The following is a 24,328-nucleotide window of genomic DNA, read 5'->3' on the forward strand; positions in this document are numbered from 1 at the left end:
GGCTGCCAATAAGGTTTTTGTTGATACTGTTGATTACTTTTTCTGACATTGGAGTGTTGCATGTTATCCTATCTCTGCTCCATTTTTTAAAAAATTTGCCATAGATTATTATCATGCTATTTCTCGATGGGACTGGAGTACTAGTTTATCAAAATGTCAGCATAAAGACCAAAAGTCAAGCAAATTTGCTGCAATAAGGAGAGGCTGTAAATTTGCTGTCACTTTAGAAATCCTCTTGAATTCAAAGTGCAAGGCCAGCTGAAAGCATTTTTTGATAATTGTGACTGAATGAGTGTGAGGTTAACCCAGTGTGCATGCACTTTGATCTTGTGCCTTGTTGAATTTCTCAGTTTTAATAATTGCGGCTATTATTTGTGCTAAATTGCAGGAGCTGTGCTATCAGGGAACGCCTAAAATATAAAGTCAGGTTCATTTTGCTAATTTCATTTGTTGAAACTCACATCTATCCCCTTTTTATTCTTTTTAATGTTAATGATGATGTACCCTGGAATAACTTTCTTCTTCAAGTCTTAATTACAGTTTGGTTGAAATACTGAATCATTTTAACGTTGAAAATATTTGGCAAATAAGCCTGATAAAAGTCTTATGAAATAAGCCTTATGAAAGTTCTCACTGTGTCTTGGATATAAGCACAAAGAGATGAAGCGTGTGGAGACAGACTTTTATCTTCTTGGAATTTTAAGTCTTTCTGCAATACTCAAAACAGTGGAGTCACGGAAGACAAAAAAAGAAAAGATTTCCTCAAATCTAATTATCAAAAAGCAATTCATCTTGCCTGAGTATTTCAGTCAACACATCCCTGAAGCCACTTTCTCAATTCACCCTCCTGTCTGATGTATGGATTTTTGTGTGTTATCATTTGGAGAAACCTCTTAGCATATGGCAGAAAAAAATGCTATTTTGCTAATTTTATGTTTTATTTCTTAATGACCTACTTCTCTGCAGCAGCTTTGGTGGAATGGTCTAAGCTCCCCTGCCTTTTTGAGAGTCCTTTACTCTGTGGCAGTGACTTCGCTGGGAGAGAGCCAAGATGTTTACATGATTGGGGTGGGGGTTGCATCCGCCTCAGCTTTTGCCACCTTTGCAGAAAGCTTACAAATTGTAGGCACTCAGAATAAGTGGCAGCATTACTGGGTGCAAAATGCCCTAAGGGTTTGGGAGTGATTTAGAACTCTAGGATTCAGTGAAGGCAGAGGAAGATAGGGGCTCAGGTCTAAAGCAACTGGATCCAGTAGTAGCAATGAAATGTGACCTTGGGTAAATCACTTGACCTTAATTCTTTACCTTTAAAATAAGGTGAATATGTGCATTTTCCTTTTATTGAAATGCTGCAAGTTATCCGGGCAGTATTTGCCAAGCACAAGGAAATCTTTTCACTTTAAGACAATTATTTTCCATAATGTTTTGCAAAAGATTACTTAACACAAGCAATTTCAGTCTAAGATTCTGTGAAAATTGCATGTGTCATAGAGGATATCAGCTCCTAAATGAAGGGGTAACTGGCAGAATAATTATTTAATTTCCCTAAAAATGAAAAGATGGGATGGGCTCTTTGGAAATTTGGTCTTTCGAAACTAAAGTTGGAATTGTGTGAACAATCAGTATTTTGTAGCCTGGGTCGAATAATCATGGGTGTATTAGGATTCCCATCGAATGTGAATACCGTTGGTGAATCAGTAAAGCAAAACAACTGAGTTCCACTGAGTTCCTCCTATATAATAACCATGTTACGCACTGCTGGGTTTCCAGAGCCTGACCTATAGTCCTTGCCCTCCAAAGATTTACATTTTTGACCAGCACCCTTCAATAGAACTTTCTATTGTGTTAGAAATGCTCTATATTAGTGCTATCCGATATAGTTGACATCAGCTACTTATGGCTACTGAGCACTTGAGATGTGGCTAGTGTAACTGAGGAACTAAAATTTTTAATTTTATTTAATTTTAATTAATTTAAGTTTAAATAACCACATAAGGCTAATGGCTACCTTATTAGATAGCCATTTTACTTATTTATTCATTTATTTATTTATTTTTAAAGATTGGCCCTGTGCTAGCGTCTGTGGCCAATCTTCCTCTTTTTTTTTTTCTTCCCAAATCCCTCAGTACATAGTTGTATACTCTAGTTCTAGCTCCTTCTAGTTCTGCTATGTGGGACGCCACCTCAGCATGGCTTGATGAGTGGTGCTGGGTCAGTGCCAAAGATCCGTACTGGTGAAGCCCTGGGCTGCTGACTCTGAGTGCAAGAATTTAACCACTTGGCCACAGGGCTGGACCCCTAGATGGCCATTTTAATCGAAGACAAAATTAATGCCATAAAACCATTAGTGACCACTCATGGAGGTATATAAAGAAATTGTTATCTTGGATGGAGGGGAACTCAAGCTGAGCCTTGTAGGCTAGGATAAGATGGAAGGTGGAAAAGAGAAGAGCGGATGTTCTGGGCGGAAGGAATAATAAACCAAAGACCTAGGGACAAGAAGAGCCTGGTGCTGGTGCTGTTACTGAACAGTTAGGAGCTCACCTTGATGGCAACTAGTTAGGAGCTGAAGCTTCCTGCTAGAGATGAAGAGGAAAGAAGACTGGTGGGAGGAGGGGGGAGGGCGCGGAGGGAACACCTATCATGTACCAGGCACTTCACATGTATAACATAATTTAATCCTCACAACCAACTGACGAATGGTTACTGCTTTTATCCTTATTTTATGCTCAGGAGGAAGACTCAGGGAAGTTAAGTAATTTCCCCCAAGGTCATAAACTGGAAGGTAGTGAGCCAAGTTTTAGAACCCAGGCAGCTTTCCTCCAGATGCCATGCTCCTTGACCACCTCACTCCACTCAGTGGTTGAGAATTGGAACTCTGGAATCATAGCACTTCTGTCTCTATTAGCTTGGACTATGGGCATCTATAAATTGAAGATTACGTGAGATATTGCATGTAGAGCACCTAAGAGTTCCTGGCACATAATAAGCCTCCATGAATCTTTGCCTAATCTTATTACATCAAAGAATAGACTGAAGAGGCGGCAAAGAAATTAGGGCTTACTTGAATAGGCATTAGGCAACCATTGCAGTTGCTTGAGCTGAGGATGAACATGTTGAAACTGTTATAAAGGACAAAGGACAGAAGAGAAGAGGAAGAAAGACTGAAATCAAGGAGGCCTCCAAGAGGCAGCTACAGTCTTAACTAGGTCTGGAGGCTTACATTCAACAGATGAAAAGAATTCAGTTTTATTTTTCACCTAGAAACAAAAGTAATACATATTGATTGGGAATAATTTTAAAATTTCAGAGGCCAAGGAAGAAAATTAAAATCACCTGTAATACCACATCTAAGAGATAATCACTATCAGCATTTTGGTATATATTCTTCCAGGTCCTCATGTTTGTGTGTGTTAATTCACTTTTTAAGTATGCCATATTTACCTACAGTAAAATTCACACTTTTGGTGTCCTGTTCTATGAGTTTTAACAAACACACGCTGTCACGTTACCACCAACTCAATCAAGATACAGACAGTCCTATCATGCTCAAAAAAGTCCCTTGTTGTTCTTATAGTCGATCTCTCCTCTTATTCCCATCTCCAGCCCCTGGTGACCACTGATCTGATTTCTGTTCCTATAATTTTGCCTTTTCTGGAATGTCATCTACATGGAAATATACAAGATGTAGCCTTTTGAGTCCAGCTTCTTTCACTTCGTATAGGCATTTGAGATTCATCCATGTTGTTGTGTATATGAGTAGTTCATTGCTTTTTATTGCTGAGTAATAATTCATTGCATAGATGTACCACAGTTTGTTTCCATTCACTAGAAGGACATTTGAGTTGTCTCCAGTTTTTAGCAATTTGAATAAAGCCACTTGGAAATAAGTTTCATTACTCTTGGGTAAATACCTAGGAATGGGATGACTGGATAATATGTCAAATAAATGTTGAACTTTATAAGAAAATGCCAAACTGTTTTCCAGAGTGGCCGTATCACATTTTCATTTCCACTAGCAAGTGTAAAGGCTCTGGTGGCCCCACATCCTGACCAGCACTTAGTATAATCAGTTTTTTTTTAAAGCCACTCTAATAGGTATGTAGTAGTATATAATGGTGGTTTTAATTTGCATTTCCCTAATAACTGAATGTTATTCAGTATCTTTAGATGTGTTTTTTATCTTCAAATAGAGAAAATTTTATTTCTTCTTTTCCACCTGCATGCCTTTTGTTTCTTTTTCTTGCCTTATTGCTTTGGCTAAGACCTTCAGTGTGATGTTGGATAAGAGCAGTGAGAGCAGACATCCTTACCTTGCTCCTGTTCTTAGGGAGAAAGCATTCAGTCTTTCACCATTGAGTTAGATGTTGGCTGTAGGTCTTTTGTAGCTGCCCTTTATTAGGTTAAGGAATTTCCCTTCATTTCCTAAATTGCTAAGAGTATCACAAATCGATGTAGAATTTTTTAAAATGCTTTTGTGTGAAGATTAAGATTATCATATGATGTTTCTTCTTTAGTCTACTGATACGGTAAATTACATGGATTGAGTTTCTAATGTTGAAACAGGCTTTCATTCTCAGGATAAATTCCACTTGCTCATGATAAATTATCCTTTCTAAATGTTGTTATATTTGATTTGCTTGTGTGTGTGTGTGTATGTATCCTTTTTTTAAAAACAAAAACAGGATGGTACCATATATACTGGTTTGCAATCTCTTTTTGAAAACTTATATTTTCTTTAATCTAAAAGAAATACATGTTTGTAAAGTAAAAAGCTCTTTCTGATTACTTCAGTAGATTTAATTTTTTTTTTTGCTATGTTTTCTCTTGGTAGAAAAGTAGATAGCTATTATGCATATTTTGTTTCAGGTTCATTAAATTAAAAAACTGGGATGAGAAATTTCCAGCCCACACAAGCCAACTCTTCTAATTAGCTGATAAACTTTGAAAAGAACTGTTTGCATCTTTGACAAAATGTGAAGAGAAAACTGCTCTAAGTTTTGAAAGCCATTATAACTTCTGAGAACAAAGGGATGAATATAGACTCCTGAAATCCGGGTACTCATCAGGAATCCGGGGAGTCCAAAATCCATATCTTATGATCGTAACTTTAAATAACCTTAATATACAACAGAAACCTCTGCTGTTTGTAAAGAAAGTTTTCTTCCTTCCATTAAAAAATACTTGTGTAGATAGATACAGATGTAAATATACATAGATATGAAGAGACAAAGTCAACAACCTTTCAATAAATTTTATTCTGAAGCATTTTTTACTTTGAGATGTTTCTTCCCTAGACAAGTAAGTTTTTCATTTTTTGAAAAAACAGAAATCTGAGTGTTTTCTACTCCAGAAACATGCATTCAAGATTGATACACACTGAGTACCCACTTTAGGCTTATTTTTAGAATTCCAAGAATCTGCTTTTTTCCCAAGTTTTATTTTAGAAAATGCAATCTAGTTACTCTTCACATCCTCATCAAGAAAATGGCGTTGCTTTATTTTATATGTGAGACAGAGCTCGAGATAAACGGTAAATCTTGCCAAAGGCCTCAAGGATTCCAGGCATGAACTTTGGGAGGAGTTAAGTTTTTCTGGGTGTCCCTCATTCCCGGTCTGGGGTTAAGATGAGCCTGGATCTCTTGAAATGTTTGCGTGAGAAGATGAACTTCAATGTTTGCATCATTTCCCCTGTTTTACACTCTCCTCGCATAGACCACAGCTGAGAGTTTTAGAAAAAAGGCGCTTTCGGCAAGTGCGAAGTGGTATTGTCATGTTGCTACTGGAGCTGTCTGTGAGAGCCAAGAGAAAAGGACAGAATAAAAAGGAAGTAAAATAAGTCATAGTGAAACCTTCTCCCTCAGAGGAAGGAAAGCAAACAGTGAAATATTGCTTTCTCCTGGCTGCTTATTAAAGGGGAAATTTGCCTACTGTGCTGGAAGAGTCTTTTATTCATCGTTCTGTTGATACGAAGCATGCAACTTGAGGTTTGTTTTTGTATGCATAACCTATTCTGTTTCTTACAGTGAGCTCTACTGACAGTGAGTATTGAACAGAGTCGGCATTTGTCTGATTAGAAAAGATGTTGATTTTTTTAAATCATTTAATAATTTAGACTAGACCAATTCCTTGAAACCGTTCAATTTAAACGTTTGTGGCAAAGTCCACTCCAATTTCTGAAATATATGAAGTCATTATTTATATCAGAGCAGAAGTCTTATTTTATTTTTAATATGGACCAGTTTGTCTGAAATAGGATGCTATTTGCATACTTTGTGGAACTTACATAATTTTGTCACTTTCAGAAATGTTTAGGTAGAGGATACTGTAAATTATTAACTATTATAAAAACCTCAAGTTTATAGGTATAGAATTGTAGCACCATATTACACAATTAAATACCCCACATTTTATTTTCATAAGTCCAAGGTCATTGGTCTAAATTACAATTATGTAATTTCTGTTATGATTGTTGGTGATTGGTATAATTTGGCTTATTATTTCCTAAACAATGGAAGTTGGCTGGGACTCAAACTGCAACAAATGCTTTTTATACAAGAAGAGCAAGGAAACTGAATGCTTTTTTCTTTTGTCATTCATTTACGATGGGTTGCAATTAATCATAAATATTGCACTGAGGGCATAGAAAGCTTTATTTATTTTCCAGGATCATCTTTCTTGAGTGGGATAGAAGGCAACCCCCCAGAGAAAAATAAATGATCATATTTAGAGTAACATCACATTGACTGACTAATTGGGAAGATAGTGGGAAAATCCCACAGGAAATGGTCTGGAGCCTGTGACTTTTATAGTCAATACTCTTCTTAGACAGAGCAAACATTCCTTTTAATGGCATAAAAATCCATTTAAATGGAAAGTACCATCTGCCCAACCTTCTTATCTGATCACAGGGTCAAGAATAACCATTGCCAGATAAGGAAATAATAAAATGTTTCATGAAATGGAGGATGAACTTGTGTCTAAACAGTGAGAGTGCAATTACAAATTAGGATGCTGCCTTTTGGAAAGGCACTTGTACTTCTAGGCAATTTAATATAGTAAATAATTTAGTAAAATCTTCTTAGCCTTTCCAATCTTTTCCAGTAATTTCTTTGTCTATTGTGGCTACAAGCTTTAAATAAATTGATGATAAGAGAACTTGGCCATTGTCACTTTCCAAAGGCATGGAGATCTGTGTGGGAGCAGATAACACAAAAGCCCCACAACTCAGAATAGAAAAGTTAGGGAAGAAAATAGTGTCTACTATTTAGCTGTGCACTCTAAGATGTTAGGAATTGCACAGGGCTCTTGGGATTCCCTAGCATCTGTACTGGGGCCGAGGAACCCGGTGCTCCCTAGAGATGACAGTTGGACTGTAAGGGTCCACAGCTGAGGAGGTGTTGCTAGGACATCCCAGGCTCAGAGTTGGAAACAAGTTTCCTCCATGAGCCTCAAGCCAATGAGATTTTCCCAGTGAAAGTGATAGGAGTGAGAATTCCGTCTGTCTTATGGCTGCTTGCCACAAATTCTAGGTAAAGGGCTGCCCCATCTTCCCCAACCTCTTGCGAGAAGTTTTTTTAACTTGGAATGTGTTCACAGAGGTCATAATTCCATGTCCCTAAATGTTGTATCCTCAATGCCAGAAAAATTCCTATTGAAGAGAATAACATATTGGTTAGGGCAAGTCTTCCACACCAATATCACATTCCAAAATTAATAGTATGGCTTTTGAAGTACTGAATGAAATAAACTGCCTTTGGTATGGCACAATGTAGCATACATAAAAACATACGTTTCTTATTTAAATCTCATTTGAACATTTTATGCTGCTCACCTTAGAGATCGTCTCATTTCCTTGGCAACTAATGGCAGGTAGGCAGAGACAAGCTGACCATTGTTGCAGAGCTAGACTTTGTGGAAACAAAAGAGGCCGTCTGTTTAGACCTGTCAGATCTGGAACCCAGCTTCCTGGGTTCTATTCTTACTCTGACATTACCAGCTATGAATGCTTAAGCAAGTTGCCTAACTTCTTTGGGTCTCAGTTTCCTCACTTCTAAAATGAAACATATAATTATACCGACCTCAAAGGACTACTGTGAGGATTAACCAGGATCATTCCTGTCAAATACTTGATAAATTTTAGCTGCCATTATTATTAATTCATTTCATCTACTTTGATATTCCTTCTTCTGGCCTTTCAGACACCAGGATTATTCAGAACTATTATTAAGATTATTTAGCTTACCAAAATTATGAATGCCTAAACAATTCTCCAAAAAGCTATGTACTTTTTAGATACAATATAGACATGTTTCCAACAAAGGTTGTCTCTCTGTGTTTCCCTCAGCATTACTAGATATCCTTAGACCATCATTATACCCAAAGCTATTTAAGTGGGCCTAGAGCCTCTAATAAATTCGGTAAATAAACACAAAGTTTGGAGGCCAAGTAGCATTCCAATGATTCTGAAAGTCACAATTACTCATGATTATAGAAGTCTTGGCCCACTGGGGACATACTCTTCTCATTTGTCCTAGTTGAGAGAACTCTCTAGTTCCCGCACCTTTCAGGCTCACAGAACTGTTTTTTCGTTTCAGAAGATACAGTAAAATGTGAAGGGAGAGGGTGCTCGAGCACTTACGTAGCCTGGTGCCCACCTGGTCTTTGATGACTCATCAGTGGTTTCGTTCTAGAGTTCATATTTTGTGTTATGTGTGGATTAGAGGTTATTGGCTGGAATTTTTTTTAAGCCAGAAAAAAAAAGTTACTTTAGTTTTCTAGGTCATAGCAATTCATGAATGTTATTAAAGATTAGTATGGAATATAAAAAATTGTTTTCCTTAGAATTCTTGACCTAAAAAGGTAACCTTTTCATTTTAACTTCTGAGCTTAACTTGCAATACAAGTAAATAGACTGTAGCAATACTATATTCCTTAGCTGCAGCAGAAAACATTTTATCTTTCTTGGATGCTGCAAAATCATAAACTGAAGAAGTCAAAGTCAATTTATGAACTCTCCAAGATCTTGCTAAGGAAATAGCTAGAAAATGGGCAGAAAAAGTATATTTATCCTTATGATACATGCAAAATAATCTCAGAACACTTCCCTAAATGACTCTACTATGCCATATAGGCTATGTAAGATTATGAATGCATTGAGTTTACTTAATATGATGCTTTTGGGACTGCGATATAATTGAAAGCTTTGGAGAGAAAACTAGCATCAGTTGAGTTGAAAAGTTCCTTTTTAAATAAGAGCTGTTAAATTATACTGCAAAATGCTGGGGAAAATATTACACACTACGTAAATGTGAAATTAATGTCTCCCTCAACATTGCTATAACTAGTGCGTCTCAACCTAGTTCATAATTGAGTGAATTGTTTCTTGTGTTTCTGGTGATTCAGATTTCTTGTGTAATAATACGTCTTTTCCTTGTTGCTTTCTGTAACCAAATTCTGCACTAGACTAGGCTGTTGGAACAACCAAATTAGTGCCTCCTAGAAAGTTGTTAATAAGTCACAGAGCAAGGAGGACTACTTCAAGGGAGGTAAATATGTACACAATTTTCTGAAAGCGTAACAAGTCTGCTTCATGATTTTCCTCCATGAGTTAGAACCATGGTTCTTTCACCAGGGGTCTTCCTTCTCTTTTGTAACCTGTGACTTCATTTTGTGTGACTCATTTCACTTGTTAAGTTTGTCTCCATGGACGCCAACCATCCAATCAGCCTTACTTTGGCCATTTTAAAACAAGATATAAATCAACACTTCTCAACCTGTGTTTTCAATATCCAAGGGTGTGTTGATGTAAATCAAGGAGTATCTTTAGTTCTTTAAAAACAAAGTCAAAATAGCTTTGGACTTTAAGACACTACTGAAAATTAGAATGAATGATTGTGCAACAAATTGCTTTCTAAAATTTGAAATACTATATACTTGAAGATTTCTTAGTATTGATGCAACTGCCTGATTGAAGAAATCGGTTGCTGAGCAAACAACTGAATTCTCTTTAAAATATAGGTTAACTTATACCTGCTTCCATTTTTGGATTCCCATTCCCTTCCCCCAAACTCATGATATCTGGAGGCACTGTGTTGATATTATAAAATTTATGAAGAAAGTAGACTTCGTTTCTTACATTTCACCTTTGAAATGTCTAGGTTCTATAGATTATTATCATTAAAAAAATTGGCTTTCTTCAACCAAACAAAATCATAGATGTGTGATTTTAGAAACTCTTCATTTTAAAAATGAAGAAGCAAAGGCACACAGCATTTAAAGGAATTGTTTGAGTTTACCCAACTAGTTAGCAACAGAGATCTACCAAGAACCTAGGCCTCTCCCCACCAATAGCATATATTTTTTCCCCACTACATCAGACTACTATCTCATTGGCATGGCTCCATACGTCTTAGAATAAAGCTAGTGACAAGACAAGGAAATAGTAAATTGAGAATTGGCAATTTTGGCTAAGGTCTGTGATGTCATTTCTCAAAGTGTGATCTGAGGATCACCTATATTAATTACCTGGATGCCTGTTAAAAATGTAGATTCCTGGACCTTACCCCAGACCTATTGAAATTCAATCTTCCAGGGGTGAGACCCAGGAATATGCAATTTAAACAAGCTCTCTAGGTAATTTTTATGTACGCTAAGGTTTGTGTTTCACAGGCCAATGACATCCTACGTGTTTCATTAGAATGTTATTTAATATGTTTTAAAGTGTTATAATAGCATAGTATATTCCCATTTGAGAAGCCTGTAGTGTTTTGCAGTGGATTCAAAGGAGTGGTGCAGAGACCTGTGGTGAAAGGGAAGGGCATGGAGTTTGGGTTCCAGTCCAGTCTCCACCACCTTGCTATGTGGACCTGGGCAAGTTACTTTGCTCTCTGAGCCTCCAATTTTCCTTCTTTAATGTAAGAATAATGCCACCCTTGCAGGATTGCTGAGAGATAACGGATATAAAATGCCTGGCAAGCATTGGGCCTAGCATGGTAGAGGCAAGCAACTATTAATCACTGTCATTACCTAAGCTAATATAACTATTATTTTCCACGCCTCTTCCCTTACCTTGTCAAATGGAAATACACCGAATTCCACGTTGTTTCAGGCCTGGCTACCATTTGTGGATTATTTCTGTCCTTTGCTGTTCCTCTTCTCCTCTGTGGCTTCCTGCCTGCCTCTTGGCCATTTCACTGGTCGTTACTCACCTCTACCAGGAGGAAAGGGAAAAGAAGAAATTCAACTCAAAACATCCATTTTCCTCATATGGTATTACTTTTGGTAAAAGGTTTGGTTTGAGAGAAAGAGATTGAATCACTGGCCAAAATAGCATTTTTTAGTTTTGTGAGAGTTTAATTTTACCTATTTTTTAGATAGTTTCTGTTTCTGCTCTTATAATGGATAAATGGTAGTCATCTACTTGACGTGCCCTCATTTGAAACCAGTGATTTTAACTAATATTGCATGATAAAAGGATATTTCTAAATGAGTCATTTTGAATCTTTTTTCCTTCCTTATATTTCAGGGAAACCGAGGAGACTTAGTTTAAGGAAACTCATTAAGATCCTACAGAGAAGGAGGCCAAGTATGAAATAGGTCGAATTCCGTCTCCCTGGTCATGCCCCTCAGGCATTGCTGACGGGAGTTTGTCGCTCAGCAGAGTGGACTGTGTGGACAGATTCCTAGATGGCAGAGCTCCTCGCTACAGCCCAGACCTAATGAGAAGTTGCCTGCGCAGGGCCTGCAGTCAGCAGTCTTGTAAGATGCCCTCAGTTCCTTCAGATGTTCAGGTTTTTCCTCATGAAGAGCTTGTCATCCCAGGTGCTTGGTGTTAGCACCTGCTGGTTGGAAAGGAGAGCCACAACCTCAGCTGCAAGAACTGTAAGACTCCAGAGGTGGTAACAACGCAAAACGTCACACAGAGGTGAGTGGAGCAACAGGAAATTTTTTTCTTCACTGTGCTGGTGTGTGCTGGTGGAGGAGAGGGCCGGGGTGGGAGTTGGTTGTCTGGAGGCCTGGTCTTTTCTCCTCTCTCTTCACCTATGGCCACGCCTGACAGGGTGTCTAATGCTGGCCCTCAGGTGCACGGATGGTCTGGTTGGGATGTGTGGCCTGACTGATCCACTAGAATAGCATCTTCTTGAGGGCGGATGTTTTCGTCTGCTTTATTCACCGCTCTCATCCCAGCACCTAGAACCAGGTCTGGCACAGAGCAGGCACTCAATAAATATTTGTTGAATTAATGGATGAATTAATCATCCACGTTAATAAATGTTTATTGAACGAAAGGAAGAAAAGGGAGAAAATGGAAGAGGAAGATCTACAGATGATTGGCTTGGTTGAGCTGATCTGAAGAGCACCGTTTTCTGATAAAAGAAGATACTTTGGTCAAAGGCATATGAGATTCCTGCTCCTGCTAGGCCGTCCACACAGTTTTAGGGGCTACCTCTGATAGCGCTAATGCTGGGGACTGGTTGGATTGGAAAAATAGTAGTAATGATAATGATGAATAACAGCATCAACTAAGCTTTATATAGCACTTACGCTACGTGGGTTATCTGTTCCAACCTATATGGAAAACGTAACGAATGATAACACAAGTATTGTGGCAGTCACAATGTGCCGCAGCAGTGTGAACCTGATATAATGTGCTATCAAGACCATTTAGTCACTGGAATACAATGTTACAAAGAAGTCCTAAGGGCAGCAGGCCAGCCTGGTTTCTCTGAAAAGACACTGTGTGTACTTGTATGTGTGTGCACACTTCTGGGTATGTATATATATACATCTAAATGCACAAAGTCTACTCAAAATCATTTTAGTAGTAAGCTTCATTCTGGAAGTTGGGTTGGTAGGTAAAGCTAAGTGTAATTTTTACCTTAATATCACATCCTTTTATTCAGATCATAGTTTTCTGGGAAGTTTCCAAAACTGCAAATGCAAATGACCCATGTATCTCTCGAAATTTCCCTTTTGAGAGAATGGCCATAGGCCAACAAAGGTGAAGTATGGAGACTACTTTAGAAAGAGCCCCTCACTGGGCCTGTGTTCTATAGATCTGCTGTGAGACCGTTTGCTGCTTGAACACTTTGGCTCCGGAAGACACTTTATTTAAATCCAGCAAAGGCGAACTGGAATGAACGGAACCATTAAATAAATTGTAGTGTCCTTGAGTGTGTCCTCTGTGAAAGGCCACAGGCTTTGGAGGAAGACAGACTTAGGTGGTTTGGATTCCAGTTGCCATTGATCACCTCTATGACCTTAGATAACTCTTCATGCTCAGAGTTCTCCTCTGCAAAATAGAGAAAGAAATAACCTCTAAGGGCTGTTGTGAGGATCGAGTATGTATGCAAAAATGCTGAGCACAATAACATGACATGTATAAGGCGTGCACATAGTTATTTCCCTTATTACCTGGTCTTATTAACTTCCTCAGCATCCTGCTCAGTATAGACTGCTTGAATACTTGGACATCCCCAGAAGTAGAGCAAATCAAGAAAAAAAACCCAGTTTTTCCTCCTGTGTCTTTCTCCTTTACTTTCACACAGAAAACGTCACTTTTTTTTTTTTTTTTTTTGGTGAGGAAGATTTGCCATGAGCTAACATGGGTTGCCAATCTTCCTCTTTTTTTTTTCTCCCCAAAGCCCCAGTACATAGTTGTATCTCCTAGCTGTAAGTCATTCTAGCTCTTCTGTGTGGCACGCTGCCACAGCGTGGCTTGACGAGTCGTGTGCAGGTCCACACCCAGGATCCAAACCAGTGAACGCCAGGCCACCAAAGTAGAGCATGTGAACTCAACCACTCTGCCACAGGGCTGGCCCCAAAAACTTCACTTCTGACATCTCTGGTCACCAAACGTGTGGGGATTTTTCCCCACAACAAGAAATTCTCTGCGACACCAGCTAGGTGTGCTACAATTTAACTCAATCCTGATACTATCTACTTTGAGATAGCGTCACATCCCACAGGTTAAGGGCTCAGTCCTGGGTGACAGCTCCCATCCCACTTCAGATGCCAGTTGCTAGGTGTAGTCCCCAGGTTACCCACAACTTGTGTCTAACTTGGCTACAAATTGGAAGTTCCCACCACCGCCTCCTCGGGTTCAGTTAATTTGCTAGGACAGCTCACAGAACTCAGGAAAACACTTACTTACATTTACTAAACATATTAAAGGATATGACAAAGGATACAGATAAATAGCCAGATGAAGAGATACATAGGGTGAGGTCTGGGAAGGTCCTGAGCACAGGAGCTTCTGTCCCCATGGAGTTGTGGTACATCATCTTCCAGTGTGGATGTGTTCGCCGACCTGGAAGCTCTCCCACCCTATCCTGTAGGGATTTCATGGAGGTTTCCTCACATAGGAATCATTAACTCCATTTCCAGCCTCTCTAGAGGAGGGGACCTGAGAGGCGGAGCTGAAAATTCCAAGCTTGTAATCATGGCTTGGTCTTACTGGTGACCAGCCCCCTCCAGAAGCCATCCAGGAGCCCAGCCTGGGTCACCTCATTAGAACAAAAGATGCTCCTAGTGCTCTTAGCGCTTAGGAATTTACAAGAGTTTTAGGAGCTCTGTGTCAGGGACTGGGGATGAAGAGCAAATATATATTTCTTATTATAAATCACATTATCATATAGAGCCTCAGGGCAGCCCCTTCTTTCTCTCATAGACTGTTGCAGTTACAAGTAGACATTGTTCTCCTGCCCGCTGTCTACATTGCCACAAGAATTATCTTAATCACACACACACATACAGGCACACACATATACACACACATACACATGATCTTTAATTCCCCTCCCTTCTTAGTTTTCTGCTGCTTACAGGACAAAGCCTGAGCTCCTGTTGAAGCATGCAAACCTTCCTCCTCTAGCGTTAGGTCTGTGGACTCATTTCTTGCTGATCCCAAACGGTTTCTTCAAACTTTTACATCTCCATGCCTTTGCTTATTTTTTTAATTTTTTTGTAGCCTAGAATGCCCTTCCACTCTTCTCCACCCAGTGAATGTCCACTATTTCTTCTTTCGAGGTAAAGCTCAGATGTTATCGCCTCTGTTAAGCATCTCTGGACTGCCTGAAGCCAAGTCAGTCACTCCTCTTTATGCCTCTCTGCCTCCCCAAGCTCTTTGTTTATAGTAATTAAAATTCAAACCCACCCAGCAATGCCAATTTCTGGATGCGTGACCTTGGGCGAGTACTTAACCTCTCTTAGCCTTGTTAGCTCCATTTGCAAAGTGGACATGATATTAGTACCTACCTGACAGAGTTGTTTTAAGTATGAAACGAGACAATCCATGTAAAGCACATAGGACAGCACTCAGAACTTGGTCTTTACAGGTCCATCTGTGTTAGACTGTGAGCCACTTCATTCTTATACTCCCAGTGCCTAGCACAAAGCCTGGAACACAGTAGGTATTTAATATGTTTGTTGGAAGCAGAGAAGGACGCAAACAAGCTACCATTCATCTATATGAGCAAAGAAAACAGAAAATGTTAAACTACGTTTATGAGGAAGGCTCACGAACTGTCCCTTCTTTCATACTTCGGTTAATAGTCTTGGACCTTCAGTTTCACCAGCTGTAAAATGCCTGCTCCCTCCTCCCCCCACAAAAGCTTACAAGATATAATATGTAAAAAGTACACAGTCTTAAATCCTCTAGACACTTCTTAGCTGTAGAAACTGAACGAATACTGTCCCCAAAAAGGGGGAAAAAATTATCTCCTAATTTAAGAATGCATATAAACTGTGAAATTAAAGAAACTTGATAAAATAAAGGTCAGATAACCATTCAATAGCATTTCTAGAATCCTCCATTTTCTGTATATAGTGTCAATACTTTTATTTTCAGGAAACTTCACTTGCCCAATTATCAGTTCTTTTCTCTTCTAATTAATTGCTAATAAAATGATATTATCTTCTTATACTTGAAATTCAAAGCCCAATTATTAAAAACAAACACTGTGTTTCACTGTAATGAACTATAGCATTTCTTTTTGTCTGTCTAAAAGTGAACTTTGGCAGTGGGTAGGAAGATTTTTGGGTTCTAGTTCAGGAGCATGTATTGACAAGTCAGTTAACCTAGGCAAGTTTATAATTTACCATCTTAATAGCATTGCTGATTATTGCTGAATGCTTTGAAATTTTTTAAGACTATTTAATTTTTCTGCAATTCAAGTTCCTCATTTGCAAAAAGAAGGTAAAAATACTCATGTGAAAGTACAAAGATTAAATGTGCAAGTTACATGAATAATGTATATAAAACATCTTTGCATGTAGTTGCTTTGCATGTCGTAGATGCCCAATAAGTGTTATTTTCTTTCTCATCAGGATTTTGTTTACAACACCATGTTTTATTCAGATTAACCTGTTTACATATGGGGCTACCTCACCATGCTGCAAACTCATCCAAGGCAGGAGTTATGTTATACTCATCTTTGGATTCCTGGCACCCAGCACACTGCTTGACACGTAATGGGTATTTAATGTGTAATTACGGAAGGCAGGAAGAAAGGATGGGAGGAAAAAAAGAAAAAAGAAAAGGAGGAGACAAGGAGGGCTGGAAGGAACTAAATACTAGGTAAAGCTGAGTACCATGGAACAAAAATCCCTCTATAATTATTCAAGTTATCGTGCTTTAAATATTTACCATATTAATTCTAATAATTCTAAGAAATTGCCAGCATTTAAAAAAATATACTTAAATACCTCTTAACACTTTTGAAATGAAAAGAACTGATATGTCTCCTTTTATTTTATGCCAATATACATGAACAAACATTATGGAATGAAAATTGCTTGTCAAAAATGTAACAAATATGAGATGGGGCTGATTTTGATGGCATGTGTCATTTATGCCAGCAAAATGAGAGGAGTGTCACCACGTTTCAGGGCTCCTATGTGGCATTTAGAAAACTGTACAGTCTGCAACCTACTCGTTCTGTGACTGAGTCAAGGTGATTTATCACAGGTAAAAAGTATATGTTTCATGCCTTTTTAGTGACATACTTGACACATATTACGAAATGATACAATCTGTATGGTATAACGTTGCAGTGCACACCAATCAGAGATGTTATGCTTTGAGGTTGCATAATTCACTGTTTGAAAATACCTTATCTGATACCAAAAAAAGAACAAGCTGCTACCAAGATAGTTTTCAATCTTCTGAAGTCGAGTTCTTACACCCCTTCTCTAGTGTGTGCTGTAGCCTCTAATTTCTTTATTTTAGGCTTTTTCTTGCTGTTACTGTTCTTTTCTCTTGGTTAAAAATTGATGCATACTGTCTTCTTCTTAATTCTTAAAAATATTTTAATCATAAATATGTAAAAAACATAAAAGCATAAGAAACAAACTGCTTTTTACCATCTCCTTACCTCCTTCCCTTGCACTCCACCCACTTTCCTCCTCATGTGCGCGTCCTTCCAAACCTTTCCCGTAAATTAAATGTACAGCTATATGTACATATGCATGCACATATATTTGTCACATACATGGGATCCAACTATATACACATTACTAAGCAACATGCTTTTTTTTGAGGAAGATGAGCCCCGAGGTAACATCTGCTGCCAATCCTCCTCTTTTTGCTGAGGAAGATTGCCCCTGAGTGAAGATCCGTGCCCATCTTCCTCTACTTTATGTGTAGGACAGCTGCCACAGCATGGCTTGATAAGCAGTGCATAGGTCTACACTCGGGATCTGAACTGGTGAACCCCGGGCTGCCGAAGTGGTACACACGAACTTAACTGCTGTACCACCGGGCCTGCCCCACAACATGCGTTTTTCACTGAATGTGTTGTGGAGATCTTTTCATGTTAGTACATATAGCTAGATCTCATTCTTTCTAATGATTACGTTGTATTCCAACCGTGGTTCTAACATAATTGAAGTTTGATTTATCCATTCCTCTTTTAATGAGAATAAATTTGTTTTCCCTTTTTCACCATATAAATAGCAAAGCAATGGACATTCTTGTCTATTTACCTCTCCACAGGGTAGCGTTCTAGAAGTAGAATTGCTGTGTTAAAGGGCACACTATTTTGAGTGCCACTTAGTATAGTCTATTGGAACATTAGTAATCCTTGCTATTTGGTTATTCTTCCCTTTTTTATAGAGGTTGGAATTCCACTGTGGTTTGATTGATCCTTACAATACATTGAGATGTCAGCATAAAGAAGCTTTAGCTTCTTCAACAGAAGGGAGAAAAGGAAAGATTGTGCCCCTTGTGTTAATTTAATCAGGAAGTTTTAATGATGTCTTAATATTTTGGTTTTCACCACCACAAGATTCTTTTTAAAGTCGACTGCAGTTTGAGTTTTATATTTGTTTTATCTTGTACCACATCCAAGGACTGTTTAACTATTTAAATGAAGAGTCGCATAAAGAAAATGAGCCCACAGCATGAATTTGAGGGAGGCAGGCAAATATGGAATGAAGTGCTTCTCAGTAGATTAGACACTTGCCATCCAGTTCTGTTGAAGCCTACAAAATGATTGCTGCTGAATTTAATGTACATTTTCTGTGTTTTGTTTGTTTGTTTGGAACAAATGCTTCCATTTATTTCCTTTGTATTGCAGAAAGAGAAGCATCTAAGGATACTGAACTTTTAAATGTTAAAAAGGAGAAATACAGGCTACAACTATGTGGGTCGTATTTTGAGCTATCCTTTTAAAAAGGTTACAGAGATTTCTAAGAATGGTGATATATCACCGCCTCTCAAGTGGGAAGTTACAGAATAATATTCTAGGAAGAGTGAGGGCCGTCGAGTTTCGGGAGACTAGCCGGTGGTGGCTTTTATGGGCCCTGCCTCCTGGACTCTCTCCTGTGTTCTCCCGGGGCCCTCCTCCACCTAGCCTGACTGCACAAATGAAACTTGATCTCCTTTATCACTTTCTTGTTAAGCTTGTGCCACAGCTTCAAATATGAGAACGTTTTAAAGTGGAAAAGGAGTCCTTGGAGACCATTGACTCCTTTCTCTTGCCCTGAAGCAATAAAACTCTGAGCTGCATTCTGGAGTAATCGCGGGTCACTCGTCTTTCCAAATGATTCCCGCTGAGTTTCTTTCACTTTTTTTTTTTCAAATTTAAAAAAAATTGATGGCTAATAAGAACAGAATGATCAAATCTGACTCCTCTCTCTGCGTGCCTTCTGCCCAGGTGTCCATTCCTTGACCCTTCCCTACTCTGTTCACCACTGCACCTCCTCCTCCTCCTTCAGACTCTGGTCAGTCATCGCCTCCTGGGTGACGGAAGCCTTCCTTGGTACTCCCTCACTCCCAGGGGAGAGCCGTCTTCTATCATGCTTATCACTATCATTTGATCTCGTTCTCCTGTTTGTCTCTCCCGTTCACAGTGAGGATAGGGGATTTGTCTTTATCTTCATGTCTCCAGCACCAAGCACAACATCCAGCACTCAGTAAATGTTGGTTAAACGAATGGATGAATGAACAATTGACTGAAAAAAACAATTGGACAAACAGTCGTTTCTTAGATGTCGTTAAGTGTATTTCAATCTAGAGGAAGAAGGACGGGTTAGAGGTCACTCTCCACTTTCTGAGTTCATATTAAAGCTATGGTTGTTTTACTTAGACTCTTTAAAGTCTATGCATAGAGTTACTTTGGAAAATGACCACTGCACAATTCGTTGTTTGTTAATGTGGCAAAAGACATCATTACAGCGATTGTCTACCCATCATTTGGTAATTCACTGGATCCTTACTTGGCCTGTGGAAGTGATTTCAGAGGTTTGTTGTAGAGATCTCAGATCAATTGGACTGCACCAAACTGATCTATAAAAATTGGAATTTTTCAGGGGCATTTGTACCAAGAAATATTCCAAAATTTGTGTGTGATTGTGTTTAGGTTTGATTGCCTTTTTTTTAATTTGTTAGATGAGGGCAAGAATGACAACACCTGTGTCAAAACAAAATATGCTGTGACAACTGCTAAACAGTGGCATTTGGGAAACATGGTTAAATGTGGGTGTGTGCTTTTGTAAAAGCAATTAAACTGAAACAGGATTAGCAAAAATTTAGGGTTCAAGATTAGCATAGAAATTAATTTCTGAACAAGCAGGTTGTGTTGTTTCATTTAATTGCTGCCTGTGTGATTATGTAAAGCTGAAATTAATTTCTGAACTGTTTCTCTTAGCCTTGAAACTATAGTAGTGTTTCTCAACTTTTTGTGTCTGTATCTAGATGCCCATTTCATGTCCTCCCATCACACAGTGGCCAATCAAGGGCCTATTTATACCCTTGCGAGTTTCTGACTAGTTGCTTCTGACCCAATTTATCTCATGCAGCACTTTCCAGTTTGTATATGAACCATTCCTTATTCAGCATTTTTTTTTTTTGGAGGAAGATTAGCCCTGAGCTAACATCCGCTGCCAATCCTCCTCCTTTTTTTTTTTTTTCTTTTTTGCTGAGGAAGAGTGGCCCTCAACTGACATCCATGCCCACCTTCCTCTACTTTATATGTGGGACACCTGCCACAGCATGGCTTGATAAGTGGTGCATAGGTCCACGCCCAGGATCCAAACTGGCAAACCCGGGACCACCAAGGCAGAGTGCGTGAACTTAACCACTACGTCACTGGGCTGGCCCCATTAATCAGCATAGTTTTGAGGAAAATTTTTACCCTGTGAAGCAATCCTAAGAAAGCTTCATGAAGAGAAGGCTTAGCAGCCTTGAATTTGCAAGTGCTTAATCAGGTGCAAAGCTTCCTCCAGCTTGCAGAGTCAGTTTTCATGAATGCATCTATATCCACACTGCAGGGTGACTGTGAAGGGGACAACCCCTTATAGGGGCCTGCAGTGTGGCCCGGTCATCCTACTTCATTTCAGGACTGAGAAGGATAAAAAGAAGGAAGAGTTGAGGTGACAGAAGCCTCAATGCCGTACTCATTGGCTCTATAGAAGTTTTCTGGGTGTAGTTCCTTGTGTCTTAGGGTCTATTTTTCTCCTTTTCTCTGCCAGCTAAACCCCTGGAACTTTATCATGCTTATCTTGACAAGACTCCTTAGATTTTTACTCGATAAAATTTTTTATACCTGGGTGAAATGTGACACATTAACCCTTGTTAAACTGGTACTGTTTATTCTGGACAGTAGCCCTCTTGCTCCAAGTTGAAAGCTACTCTTCTTCTCAGTACATTGGGTGTTCAGTTTCTCTTAAAACATTGGCTATCCCAAGTCTCTTAGAGTAGGAATCTCTTTATTTCTAGACTCTGAGTATTTTAAAAGAAAAATGTTTCCTTTAATTAGGCTTTAAAGTGATGGTATAGTTATGAATAAAAGTTATTCCTGTGACCACCTAAAGTATCCACAGAGAGTTCCAAATGACTAAGAAAAGGAAGAGATGTGTGCATGGCATTTAAATATCATATAAGTATGGTTGTGTATAAAGTCATAGTAGTTTTGTATATATACTCACTTTAGGAAAAACATGGTCAGAAGAGTAAAATAAATGCTAAAGATAACTTTAGAATCATATTACTGAAGAAAAGTAAATATATTAAACAGGTCTATAAACATTAAATGTGATGATATTTTAAAACTAAAAGGTATAATAATTTATTGAAATTTACTAAGAACAGCACATATTAGAATTTCACTAATTCATTCACTCTCAAAATTTTCCTGCAAATGCTATTTACATAAGCACTAATAATATTAATATTAAATATTTTAACATATAGTTCAACTTCAACATTTAGAAAACATACACAAACCCTGATACAGCAGCATTACAATCTTTTAATCAATTACAATCAAATAGCATAAACTAGAAAAATACTGAGTTAATAGTCATCAGCAATTAGGACAGTGATAATTTTGGAGAGGAAAATCACCTACAGTGATTGCTTCAATAACTTACTCATTACTATGAAGAGAGCATAAACAGATACTTGTAGCATTCTTTGCAGAAATTATCTCCTGATCACAGCTCCGTTCTAAACTATGCCGCTGACTTAGTATGTGATTCTTTAGACAGACTTCAATGTTTCCATCTATAATATAATGATAAATATATTGAAACATAATTAGATCTATTGACTAAATGAAATGTAAAAAATAAAGCAGTGTTTAAGAATAGGCATGTTGGATATTTATAACGGGTTCACTAAACATAAATGCATAGGAATACTGATAAATTTTTGATAAGAACAACTTCCCTACCATGAAAAGCATATTAATATTGCCACATGTTGACATTTACATCCTCATATGACATTTAAATCCAGTTGCATATGTTGCTAAATAAAGGATCTGAAATAATCAAAGAAGTTTTAGAGCTCAAAGGATTCTTAAAGAGCAGCTAGTCCAACATCCTTTTTTCATAGATGAGGAAATTAAGGTTCAGAAAGGAGAAGACATTTGCTCATGTGTTCAAGGAGTTACTGCAGATCCGGATCTGCTCGGCTCTGTCGTTATTTCTCTCAGAGGGCTAACTTGTTGGGACCTTTGAACATGCATACCAAATATTGTCCGGAAATTAATGCATAGTGTCCCATAGGCACAATTTTTTCAAATGTACATAAATGCCACTGGGATTAACAAAACACACTCATTTTAACATGATAAGAAAATTCGTGGTAGCTTTTTTGTTGTGGTGTTCATTTTGTATTTGTCTCATCAATAGATTCTCAAAATATAAAATATCACATGGAAACCATTGAAAATCTGTGAACTGAATATGAAAAGTTTGGGAACCACGACACAGTATCCTTTCATCTATCTATTTATTAGAATTTTGAATGATTCAAAATGTCACAAATATTGGGAAGGGATAATGATTTATTCATTTGTTACTATTATTATTATTATTAATATAAGCTGTAGGAACAGAGGACCAGTAGTTTAGATGCAAAGATGAGTCTGAGATCAAGAGCTCAGACAAGTAATCCAATGAAATGATATGGGACATCAAGCATGCTGATATTGGCATCTACCCCATGCCCCTGGTGCATCATTTACCATGTGCTCGTATCAAGTGAACGGTAATCTCCTTATTTTACAGGCATGTCGACACACAGAACATTTGATTTTAATGGCATTTTTCACTTGACAAGAGTAGTATCATAGATATATCCATCTAGTCCTTTATCCTGACCTACCAGCAGCCCCCTGGCTCTCTCTGGTTTTTAAACATCTCTAGAGAAGCCCACAAAACCCTACGGTATCTAATTTTTAAAATCAGCACTGTCAGATCTTCCTTCTTTTTGACCTGATGACAGTGTGAGCGCATTCTCTTTTGTTCATTCTTCACTGCATCTTTTATATGCTTAAAAATAGTTTTTCTTTTCTCAAGCAAAAAAATCCAGGTTACTTCAGCTGTTTATGGAGCATATTTCCCACAAATTAGCGCGCTCAGAAGTGTCTGTATTAAATTGTGTTCTGTGAGCAGACTGTGAGTAGCACATCACTGGAACAAAACACTCTGCCATGAGTCTGCACAAAGGCAGGGTCCAAGAAGGCACGCCGAGGCTTTCCCAGATGAAATGAGGACCCGGAACACAGCCCTTATTACAATTCAACAAACCCACTGCGCATTCCCAGTCAGAATGTTCTCAGAGCTTCCTCTGCTATTATATTCTGTGGGTTCCGCGCTCCCCTTGACGTCTGCGCCTCATCCCCATTAACTTTAATGAGTTTTACCCGCACATCAAAGAGGCTGACCCACGTATGTGGGGAGCTGCCATAGGCTGTATTTCTCAGGAAACAAGATGCCACAGGAGTAATCCTACATCAGAACAGAGCCAAGGTCCTCTTAAGGCCTCCTCTCTATAGCAGAATCTGTCCCTGTTTCTCCTTCTGTTTAAAGTGCTTGGAGTCCAAATAAACTTTTGCATTTGAAAGAAAAACTAAGATTTTTAGGCTAAAAATTTGGCAACCCAGAAAAACCTAGTTTTTGTTTAAACAATTTGAGAAATAGCACACATTGCTAAAGAATTGCGACTATTATTTGTATTGAATCAACTAATCTATGTACAAAATGTTGATATTTTTAATTCTTTGACTTTCTAAATTTGTTTAAAAGGGTTGATGTTTTAAGTGTTTAACTATATTATGATTATTATTTTTCTGTACTGCTATTACTACTGTTCCTGCTGCTACTACTATTAATGCTATGGAGAGCACTTGCTGAGTAAGAATTCTATGTTTTGTCTTAACACCTCCCTTTATCACTTTTCTTGGAATGTCCTGCTAAAAGTTGAGTTACCTTGAAGGAAATGGAAACAGTATATGAAGGAGGGATGGCTTTTATGAAATGGAATTTGTGGAATGCCCTTATTTTGGATGAGTTGCAGACTTCCAAATTCCACAGAAAC

The 24,328-nt window shown here is 38.3% G+C and overlaps 1 protein-coding gene across 2 annotated transcripts in view; it reads left to right on the forward strand.

Moving 5' to 3' along the window:
- Window positions 1-5,610: 5,610 nt before the first annotated feature.
- ARHGAP5 (Rho GTPase activating protein 5) overlaps window positions 5,611-24,328 on the forward strand; it is a 109,916-nt gene continuing 91,198 nt past the window's right edge. For both annotated transcript variants that reach the window (XM_070504214.1, XM_014857178.3), the window contains exons 1-2: window positions 5,611-5,987; window positions 11,528-11,926. The gene's annotated coding sequence lies outside the window, so the exon portion shown is untranslated. The remainder of the gene's footprint in view (window positions 5,988-11,527; window positions 11,927-24,328) is intronic.

Source organism: Equus asinus, chromosome 2 (genome assembly GCF_041296235.1).
Source record: "Equus asinus isolate D_3611 breed Donkey chromosome 2, EquAss-T2T_v2, whole genome shotgun sequence".
Lineage (NCBI taxonomy): Eukaryota > Metazoa > Chordata > Mammalia > Perissodactyla > Equidae > Equus > Equus asinus.